This window comes from Aptenodytes forsteri, unplaced genomic scaffold, assembly GCF_000699145.1.
Source record: "Aptenodytes forsteri isolate BGI_AS27 unplaced genomic scaffold, ASM69914v1 Scaffold79, whole genome shotgun sequence".
Lineage (NCBI taxonomy): Eukaryota > Metazoa > Chordata > Aves > Sphenisciformes > Spheniscidae > Aptenodytes > Aptenodytes forsteri.
Window position 1 is genome coordinate 5,282,045 of NW_008794776.1, and position 10,516 is coordinate 5,292,560.

Sequence of the window (10,516 nt, forward strand, 5' to 3'; positions counted from 1 at the left end):
TTCTCCCGGGCCATCCCGTAGCTGGGTTACTAACGGCTGGCGTGGTCCCGGTGGGACGGGTTTGAAACGCGCCGCAGGGGATGGGCGAGCGCCTGCACTCCCAGGGGTCCCGGCTCCCCAGCAGCCGCTCCGCGGTGTCCTAAAACGCTTCACGCTCGCCGCCGCCTCGTTCCCTCGGGACGGAGCGGTGCAGCACTGCTGATGTCCCCGGGGATTCTGCACCCGGAGCCGGTCTCCTCCTGCTTTGGCCCTGAGCGCCCTGCTCCAAAATACGGAGCATCTCCTGATCCTGCTGACTTCCCAAAGGAAAAAAACGTGGGAGAAAGGCTCCCGCGACAGAGCCCCCCCTCATGGAGGTCACTGCACTCCGACTACACGACACGGTAGCCAGCGCTACTGTGGTGACGACTCTGAAATGGTACAAGTCTGCTTTACTATCCCAACTTCACATCCCACCAGCAGCACACTTGGGCATCCATCTTGTACAGTCTCGGTCTGGAGCTACGCACACGAGTTAACCTTGAAGGATGAAACACAGTCAGAACCCATTCTGCTTAAAATATCCCCTTCTCAAATTGTTTGATTCCTATTTCCTATGCAAATAGCCTTGAGCTTTGAGATTGCTTTCACCTACAGCAGGTTTTAGTGATACTCCTCACAGTGGAAAATCTTTTGGTACGGTAGGTATGATGGCCAGGGGGAAATCTAGCTTAAACTTTGTGCTGTTTGACTGTAATGCAGTATGCAATATAAGCCTGTTTGGTTTTCAGCTGCTCGTCCACACATGAAGCAAATTTCTCTCCCAAACATTGTGCAAAAACCCAATGTACTCGTTTTACCTACACTATTGCTATTTTCTCTTTCATCATGGCATTCCCTCTGGTTAAGTGAGAGCCATTCTGCCTTGGTCGGTATTGTCGCTAAAGGGGAGAGTGGGATTCTCACCGGCAAGTTCTCTGAGGTACCAGGGACTCCAGCAGATGTAAACCTAGATGTAAACCTGCAGTCAGATTACAGGACCAGGTCACTTTCTCATGGTGAAACAGTGTTACATAGCTCAAACGCTCAATACAACACTGACAAGATTAAAACAGATTATCAGCAGAAGTTGAGGGAAGGCTTTTTCCAGCCTTCCAGCTGCAAGAACTGGGTTCAGGAAAGTTCCTAGTAATCCATCCAAACATTTTGCAGAGGGCAGTTTGTATGTGTGACCTAGCAGCAAATCTTTTGACTTACAATTTTGAATACCAAGAAGCACATTTCTGTTTTGTCTGTATTTCCATCCATTAAGCAAACAGGGTTGCAGCTCACAACAGGAAAATGCGGAAGTGAAACAAATGCTGCTGAAGGCAGACTGGCATTATTTGCTAATTCACATTGTGCTCATATATCAACCAAGCATTGATGTGATCTGAGAAAGAACAAGATAAAAGCCAATGAAAGCGCAACCAAGTTTCCTAGGACAAAGTGTAACGTTATAACACAAAGTACTGTCATACGCTACCTTCTTGGAGGAGTTAAAAGATGGCACTTCAGTCTTCTTTAGAAATTAAGGTCTTATCTTAAATTATTCCATGGATATTCATATAGGTGTTTTATACTATCACCAAAGGAACAACAGTGGCAATTTTTCTTTCTTTCACTAAATTAGAACACTGTGATGCACACGATATTTTACACACATAAACTGCTATTACAAATAACTATTTAGCACTTGAAGAAATTATAAGAGATTAGCAAGGACAATGCCAAGCTACAGACTGGCATCAACACAGAGTCTAGTGGAAGTTAGTGCTTTCCCATGATTGTCACTCCTTTCCTTTGGCAGGATTTAGTGCAACGGGTGAAACATTCTCCAGAAATTTCAAATGCTTCATTATTGATGCATACCAATTTTCCCAAGTTATGGCTGAATCAGATGGCTGACCAACTGTCACACAAAATGTTCAGGGAAGTCACAATCCTCCCAAAACAGTCCCATTATGCCAGAAAGTAACATAAGGAAGGGCACTTCAGGTAAGAGCAAAGGTCAATTCTCGCCAGTGCCCCACCTCTGCAGTGCCTAGTAGCAGATGCTTAGGAAAAGATAAAAGTAGTGTCTGTGTATCCTCCCAGCTTCCGGCAATCTGGAGCTGAGCAGCTTCTTGAGCCAGAAGTTTTATCTTGATAGTTTTCTCTTCCATGAATTTTTCTTGTTGCTTTTTGAACCCATCTCAACTTTTGGCATTAAAGACCATCCCGTGACAATGAGTTTTACAGTGCATTACGCACTTGGTGAAAATGTACTTTTGTTACTTTTGAAACCCGTTACGAGACTTGTTATGAAACCACAGTATGCATGATCACCGAGCGGCAGAACTGGAACTATTTGGTGCATGTAACTGAGAAATGCTGCATTACAGAAACCTACAGAGAATACGTGCTCACAAAAGACGTACTGCATATTTGTTATTTCTCACACTGGTATTAGCAGAGGTGCAAACAGAAGAAATCATTGTATTGAAGAAAGCTGTTCCTCCTAAATAGTTTAATAGTCTAGAAAGGTTAATGCAGTGAACGGCAGTCTGACTGTGAATCACTCATTCCCATAATTATTATTTCTGTAAAGAATTTTGTTTTATTCTTCCCTTGGAAGCTCAAATGCCTTTTATAAAAGTTCCTAATACATTACATTATCAAAAGTACAATTAGAGTCCTTCCTTGAATTCAAATCTTAAATCTTAATGAAGTCACGTCTTAGCAAGTTAGAAATACCTCATCCGTTCAGCAAAAGACATTATGTATCTTTTGTTCTGCTCCTTAACAGAGAAAATGGTATGAAACCGATTAGAATAAAATAAATACCACCATCTTGAATTCAAATCTTAACTTTGTGTGAAGTCACGTCTTAGCAAGTTAGAAATACCTCATCCGTTCAGCAAAAGACATTATGTATCTTTTGTTCTGCTCCTTAACAGAGAAAATGGTCTGAAACCGATTAGAATAAAATAAATACCACCATATAACTGAAAACTAAACTGAGTTTTCATAGATAAAACAACAACCCCATGTTCCTTGGCATTATTTCTATTAAATTAAAAAAAATAGAAGATATGCTGCTTAGACAAAATAAAACTGTCTCTTTTCAGTTATGAGATCCCTTTTAACTTGATTTTCTTTCAACTGAGTCTGTTCCTCACGTAGCTGAATATTTGGAATTTGAGCCTAAAATTATGTGTGATTGCTGTAATGGCTGCACTACAAGAGCAATTCCTGGAGATACTGGACCACTACTGTAAGACACTGAGCATCTTGAACTCTCCCAGTCTTCCCTGGAGATGAAATTACTCAAGTCCTGATTAAACAACTTATTCTTAAGCATATGCATAAATCCTTTTCATTTCCATAAGATTTAAGTTTGTGTTTGATTCAGAATATTTGTGTATGCTTTGCTAATACAGCACATGGCTCCAGGACCAAACCTTTTAGAAATAAATATGTGAGAGCTGCACACTGTGGATGACATCCTCTTTTAAAGGATTACCAGAGAAAAAAGTACTTTGAACATATTAGTGTGAATGTCGGATACCGTAATTTAGGTATTCCCTGGGATAATTTTTAGTATTTGGGCGTGGTGATAGACAGAAATTTAAGGGTGAACTTCCCATTCTCTGTTAGTATTTGGTAAACTGGTGATTTGATCAAAATACTCTTCTGTGTAGGGCTTTATCTATGGAATCACTAATGGAGTGAACCATCCTAACATCTCAAATCTTCTGTGTTTTTGCAGACATGCTGCATCAGGAATTGGAAATATCAGGTCCACTGAAAGCTGGACTTACTGCTGAGCCCTTTTAAAGTGTGCAGCTCAGAGCTGGAACTCTGGTAGTACACAAACAGTAAGCCAGCATCTGTGAATGCACCAGGATTTATTGACACAAGCTACTTTACAAGTTATTTAGTAATCCATAAGAAAATCTGCAACAGAGAAGTATTTTCCCTTGCTGCAAAAAAGATAAATGCATTTTTAGTGACGCACTACAGGAAATGAAGGTTGTGTTTGAATTATAGCAGTCTCGGAGGAATAGAAGTGTTTCTTTAGCATTTACAAGCACACACAAGCCCACCTTTTCAAGATGCTAATCATGGCAATGAAGAAGCAATAAGAAGAACCTAAAAATTTTCTCTGGAATAAGAGAGATTTTGCATCTTTTCACCAATAACAGCCATCCTTTCCTCTTACTGGAAACCAGCTTCACTTTTAAGAAGGGAATCAGGACTGACAAGACAGATGCTATTCCCAAAGACAGGGCTTGCCTCAGATGTATCTCGTTAAGAACAGGGACAGCACTGCTGAGAATTAATCACTCTCATAATCAGAGGAGGTGTCCCGAACCTCTCATGTGTTCTCAGGAACGCACATTTCCTGGGACACTAGAGAAATGTAGCATGTTTCCCATCACTAGCCCTGAACAGTTTTCAGTAACTTCATAGTCATGTCTTTATTAATTACTTTCAACATCTGCAATGTATATTTAAAACAATGGCATTTGTCCTTGCTGACGCTGTTCTGTAATTTCCCAACAATTACATGGGAAAGAGATCTACCAGGATCCTGGTACACCACAATCTGTGGAAGGAGGCTAACTTTGGAAGAGGACAAAATTAAACTACAGTTCTCCTGATAGGAAACATGACATAGAATGGACCCTTAGGCATAAAACAATGTATATTTCCTATAGCTTTCCCCCCCTCTGCCTGTCGAAGCATTAATACATTCTCAAGAGCTGTCCATAGCATTAAAGAGAAGTATTTGAAGTGACATGGCCTAAATGTATATTCAGCACGGTCTCTTGGCAAGTGGGGTAATAAGGCTGTTTAGATGCTCATCTACAGATGGGACATTCTAAGCTTTGGGAAAGGGCCATCATTAACCATATTAACTGCCCTGAAATGCCATTAACACAGGGTTATGGCTGTCCAGTGACACCGCTGTATCCTCTCGAAAGCCAAATTCAGAAAACAAGGTGCTGAAGAGTTAGGTGCCCAGCAGCTCACCAGTGCAGCCCAGCTGGTCCTGACAGCGGTGACTGGAAATATTCCTGTCAGGGGGGTGCTTTAATAAGACATAGAGACATGAAGATCAATTCCAACCTAGAGGAAGTTTCAAACCAGAGGCTTGTGTGTAGAGGAATTCAAGCAGGGAGGTATGGAACTCAGTTCTAATGATGGTTTAGCACAATTAATTTCCTCATTATGTGAGGAAAGGCTCATAACACTGTCTCAGTGTTCCCACCACGTGTAGGCCAGCCAGAAAACCCCGCTCCTGGCTCCCTGGCAGTGCCAGTGGGCAGTTCACAAAAAAAAGCCCAGACAGAGGGTGTGTGTAAAGTGCAGAGACTGATACAGGGCTAGGGCAACTTTGTTTGGAAAGGGATATACAGCAGCAAATATATGAAGGCTGGAAGCAGATTTGTAACCTCTTTCACTGTTTTTCCAACTACATAAATCTGTTTCCTTCCTTTCTTTTACACAAGTCTTGTCACACCACCACTGAGGGGGAAGAGTAGCGTGGGCATACATTTCTCAATCCTGAAGGGCAGCAGCAACGCTTGTACTAAAAAAGGTGTTGGATCCTACATCATTAGCACCAGTCATAGAGTATTACGGGTCCCTCTTGCAAAATTCTGGTGTGGCTTTTAAATCATTGCTTCTCGTTGTTCAAAAGATGAACTAAGAGAGGAAATGACAATTTCATGTTAACCACTTCAGCCTGTTTCCAAAAGAAATGATCTTGAGATAAATCCTATGGTGAAATTGTGCACTTTCATTTTGTAATAACCTGCTCATTTGACAAGGATTCATTCCTACATGCCAGTCCTCTGATGTGTCACACTGGTCTGAAGACGTTGGCACTGCTGACACACAGGAACTTCATGGAGGCCTATCTTATGTGGAAGATGGTATGTCCACTCAAGCTCCAATTAAATCTCTTCTCTTGGGAAAAACAGTTGCATTTTAAAGGATAATTCAGAAAGGAGTAATCTTCACTGAGAAAACTCAAGCTTTCTAAATAAAGAACAGCCCCTGCCTAACACCTCTGTATTTGTAAATCTCCTTGCCTTTATTTCAGCACTAATTAGAAGACAAAATATGGCACAAAATCTATCTCTAATAGGATTCCTGATTCTTCACCTCTGCTTATGTCTGATCCAAAAGTTATGATAAGCTGTCTTGAGATCACTGGGCTTTTAGTTAATCTTTTGACTTGTACTCTGTCTTAGTCACACAAACAATACTAGGTTTGTGCATAAGCTTGATACCAAATGTAATTTTCTTCTCTGTTTTCCGGATGTTTAACATTTTAGGGATGAGAAGGAGCAGAAGCACGTAGGTAAGGGACACTCCACAAGTTATAAACCAAGCGCGCTCTGCAGACTACATTTCAGCTCCCAAAAGGCAAATCTATCTAAAAGTTGTTGGTGGGATGCTTCGGAGCTGAGCAAAGCCCTCACAAGACTGGAGGGCTGGGCACAGCTGTTCTTCTGTGCTGTGGTACAGGGCTCATACTCCAGGACAAGCAATGCTGGTAAGAGCCCAGACCCCCCTTAGCAGCCCTCCCAGTAACTCTGTGCCTGGTATTTATCCTGATTATGTCAGGAAAAGAGTGAAAACACAATCACCTCTAATCCCAAAGCCCCTCTTGCTATAGCATGGCTTCTGTGCAATTGTTCTCAGCTTGAATACCACTTCCGCACATTTTCACAGGCTGCAAAGCCCCCCTATGTATCCCCCCTAGAATAATTTAATAAATACATAGCTGGAGCAGTAATAGATGTAATGACATTAACGGTCATTTGTTAATGAGTTACTTTGCTGGAAGAACATCATGCCTTTGAATTGAAAGGAATCCAGACTTTACCAGCGAGGATTTAATTTATTAAGTAGTGATTTCTTTACTTAACATCCCAAGAAAAACATCATGCTGATTTGTGTTTCCTTTTAAGAAATTAGAACCTTTTCATTTCTGGGAGTTTAAATTAATTCCCAGTGTTGTGACATTAACACCATCAGAAGCCACAATGTGCTGAAGCTGACAGGGTCCTCAGGCCCCCAGCAGCTGTGTCAGTTAAGTTACCCGTAAGTCAAGTAAGCAGACCAGTGAGCACCTTGCACTGATGGGCTCATTAAGGGTAGTCTGTGCAACAAGTGCTCACTTTCAGGATCTGGGAATAAAGTAATTAAAAATGGAGGTTGTTGCCAGTAGCCAGGATAAAAGCTAGTATCTGGGGTAAGGAAAAGAAACAGACAAAGGTGAAATACCAGGAATGGAAATGCCTCTATGCAGAAAGCTTGGTTTACCCTGTGATTATCAAGCGTGTATTTCCCCAGAGAAATAATTGTCTTGGATTAAGTGATTTGTAGGAATCAGTTGCTCGGTAACAGGTAGCAAGGGAAGGTGGGGTGAGGGCTGCAGAGGTAACACAAGCCATGTGCTGGTTTCCCTTCTCTGCCTGAAGCCCCGGGCAGCTGCGCAGGCCCCATGAGTGCTTCCCAGCTGGCACAGGAGCACACACAGGCCATTTATCGGAGGAAATTCAGAGTTCCGTGCTCCCGGGCAAGTGGCAAGGGTGGGGCTTTCCTGTGCTTACGGGCTAAGATAACTGGCATTTCTCCCCCCTTTTTTAATTGTTCTTCTGTGCTGTTTTCTATATAATCATTATTATCATCATAAATACAGATGTTATTCAGTTTCAGTCTGTGTTCTGGGTTTCTTCCTGTTCACCTCTGAGATATCTCTGTCTCTGTGGCTGGTGCTTTTGCACATTCTCCTCTCCCTGACACCAGAGACTTTTCTGAGTGATTGTAAGCAGCCTCAGTTTGACAGACTGCACAGCCCCAGCCACACATTCCTCCTGGACTCGCACACTGGAATTTACAGTTTTAAATAATTGAGGTAAATTGTATGTATTTCATACACAACTGGAAGAGAAGATAACTCCTCTTCTTGCACACTGGAATTTACAGTTTTAAATAATTGAGGTAAATTGTATGTATTTCATACACAACTGGAAGAGAAGATAACTCCTCTTCTTGCACACTGGAATTTACAGTTTTAAATAATTGAGGTAAATTGTATGTATTTCATACACAACTGGAAGAGAAGATAACTCCTCTTCTTGCACACTGGAATTTACAGTTTTAAATAATTGAGGTAAATTGTATGTATTTCATACACAACTGGAAGAGAAGATAACTCCTCTTCTTGCACACTGGAATTTACAGTTTTAAATAATTGAGGTAAATTGTATGTATTTCATACACAACTGGAAGAGAAGATAACTCCTCTTCTTGCACACTGGAATTTACAGTTTTAAATAATTGAGGTAAATTGTATGTATTTCATACACAACTGGAAGAGAAGATAACTCCTCTTCTTGCACACTGGAATTTACAGTTTTAAATAATTGAGGTAAATTGTATGTATTTCATACACAACTGGAAGAGAAGATAACTCCTCTTCTTGCACACTGGAATTTACAGTTTTAAATAATTGAGGTAAATTGTATGTATTTCATACACAACTGGAAGAGAAGATAACTCCTCTTCTTGCACACTGGAATTTACAGTTTTAAATAATTGAGGTAAATTGTATGTATTTCATACACAACTGGAAGAGAAGATAACTCCTCTTCTTGCACACTGGAATTTACAGTTTTAAATAATTGAGGTAAATTGTATGTATTTCATACACAACTGGAAGAGAAGATAACTCCTCTTCTTGCACACTGGAATTTACAGTTTTAAATAATTGAGGTAAACTGTATGTATTTCATACACAGCTGGAAGAGAAGATAACTCCTCTTAACTCCGTTTACCAGGCAGCCTCTGTTAGGAAGATATTTTCCATGCTAGAAATGTTTACAGCTCCTCAGGCAGAGATAATCAATGGGAGGCTGCAGTCATCATGTGTCAGCATGTCCACACCATGACGGTCCACAAGCTGCTGATGTTCTTCTGTTTCTTTTTTTGGGTGTCTTGTGGCTAAAGTTTGTCTTCTGGTTGGAAAAACAAAAGAAGTGAAAGGCCACAACCTTGTTGCCATCCTCCTGTTACCAGCACTCGGGTCCTCTGCAGAAGAGTCATCAGTGCTGCTGTCAGGATGCAAGCAGGGCGTTGCTCAGTGTTAACCCATCAGTCACGTCCTCAGCTGTCAATGCATGCAATTCCTTTAACCTTTGCTTATCATTTCTTCTGCTGCTTCTGCTTCACACATGAACTTTTCCATTCATGCTGCATTCATATCAGTCTCAATATTTCCATCACAAATCTCCGCATGCCATAACACATGCCGTAAATTACTGTACAACAGAGAAAACCGTCTACATAGGGGCAGGAAATGTGTTATTTTCAACTCTGTGATCTCTTCTACACTAGAAGGATACTTGGGGCTAACTGAAACCAAACCTACCCAAAAGCAGTTCAAAAGTCAGTGTGAACAGAACTTTCAATTTTGTCTAAAACATGTAAGCTTATTTAAGATAAACCAAAACAATCCGGGTTTAAATCAAAACAAGGCTTTCTCAGGGCACCCAGTGGAAAGCCACTGGACCACAGCTCCCCATGAGTGCTGTTCTCTTTCTGCTGCAGCTGTAACAGCAGCATTCGCACCACCAACACTGGCTGCATCTGCCAGCCTGGGGGGGCTGTGAGCTGCCGTTGGCCTGCAGGGTTTGAACCAAGGTTTCTTTGCAAGAACAATCCAAGATGCCAGCAGTCCATGAAGAGACTGGCAATTACAATGTCTGCATGGCCTGATGACAAAACCTCTTGCAAATACACTCTTTTTGATACAGGAACTTAACTCATGGACACACCATAAAGATTTGAAATGTACTTGAGCAATTAAAACAGTAAAGTGAAGTTTGAAATCTTTGTGGCAACATACTTAAATAGAATGCCTTGCTCTTGGCTCCAGTATCAAAACAAAGAGAGTTTCATGCCTGGTGTAAGCTAATAGTGATTATTCTTCCTGGACCGAATTAAGCATCTGTCTATTGGTACTGACAGATGATGTGGAGATCCAATATTCAAAGCTCTTCCATTTTCAGGGTGATTCCTAAGGCATTTGGTGGTGCTTGCTTACACTTTTGCTGTTACAGTGTGCAAGAGATACATGTGCAGGTCAGTCAGTATGCTCAGTCTTTTGGGAAATGATCAATTAGGCTCTGATAATCAGGATGTCCATACTGCTGGATGCCTGCATTGGCAAGACGTCTCAGAAGGTCTGGCAGTGGGCTTTATCAGTAAATAGGAAATACACAGATAACGGCACTAAAAGGAAGAAATCTGAGCGGCTGAAATCCGGGAGGAGATTCCTCCAGCCCCACGCTTTCCCGGGAGCGGGCAGCGTCCCCGCGAGCTCCTCCTGGAGCAGGGTGCCGGGGCGAGCAGAGGGACGCTTCCCCTGCTCCGGCGGGAGCCCCCCGACAGCGGGCGGCGAGCGGCGGGGGAGCGCCGAGTCCCAGCCCCTGCC